The sequence below is a fragment of the Propithecus coquereli genome, unplaced genomic scaffold, assembly GCF_000956105.1.
Source record: "Propithecus coquereli isolate 6110/MARCELLA unplaced genomic scaffold, Pcoq_1.0 Scaffold247, whole genome shotgun sequence".
In the NCBI taxonomy this organism is placed as follows: Eukaryota; Metazoa; Chordata; class Mammalia; order Primates; family Indriidae; genus Propithecus; species Propithecus coquereli.
The window spans coordinates 521,280-522,226 of record NW_012148030.1 but is presented as its reverse complement, the minus strand read 5'-3'; positions in this window follow the sequence as shown (position 1 = coordinate 522,226).

Here is a 947-nt window from a genome sequence, read left to right as displayed (position 1 = left end):
ATTGTGTAGTTATAGCGTCAGGCATAGTGATAGGTGGTGGGGAAACAAAATGACAAGGCAAGTGCAGTTCTTTGAGCAGCTGACACTCTTGTCTACGAGGACAGACAGTAGGATGGCTCATGGGAAAGTTTATGTTCAGGTATTTCTGTGGGTCTTGGTCAAGTCTGAATAAAATGCTGGGGCCCCGAGAACTCCAGATTTAGATGGAGGACGATGCTGAGGAGGTTGAAGAGGTGAGCACAAGCAATCCAGGTAGCCAAAGTTCTGCATCCTCCACTAAATAACACTAATGGGTGGTCAGCTTACCTAGTAGGCCTGAGAGATTCCCCAGAGTATTTGACAGTGGAGACAAAAGATGAGGTCATCATAGCTTTTAGGTGTCACTAGGGTAATTATGAATAGATGACAGCATATGGCCTTTAAAAATTCAGAACTATTTAATCAATGCCCTTTTTCAATTTCACTGTTTGCTCTGGGCACTGTTCAGAAAAGAAGTTGGGAGAAAGAAGGCTTTTCATTAAAATGTCCACTGAGATTGACACATAGAAACATGGCTTCAATGTTCTTGTCATCATGATTCCAGATTTGTGTATTTGAGAGGCAACTCAGTGCAGTGGTTCTAGACTTAGAACTGGGTCTGCATCCTTGATATAGAGAATAACAACCTTGTTATTTTGTGCAGATCAGCTCTCTTATCTGGGCCTTGATGTCCTCATTAGTAAACTGAAGAAGTTGGATGAGATGATCTTTAAAATCCCTTTTAACAGTTCCTCTTGTGGTTCCTTAAATTTATTTTTCAAATAGTAAATGTAAAGAAACAATAAGTTTCTTTCATCTCTATCCCAAATATCAAATTCACTGATATTTTTTAGATAATTCAGAATATAGTGACAAAATTATGGCTATTCACACTAAGTAACTTCTCTAAGTGTCCAGTTTCTACATTC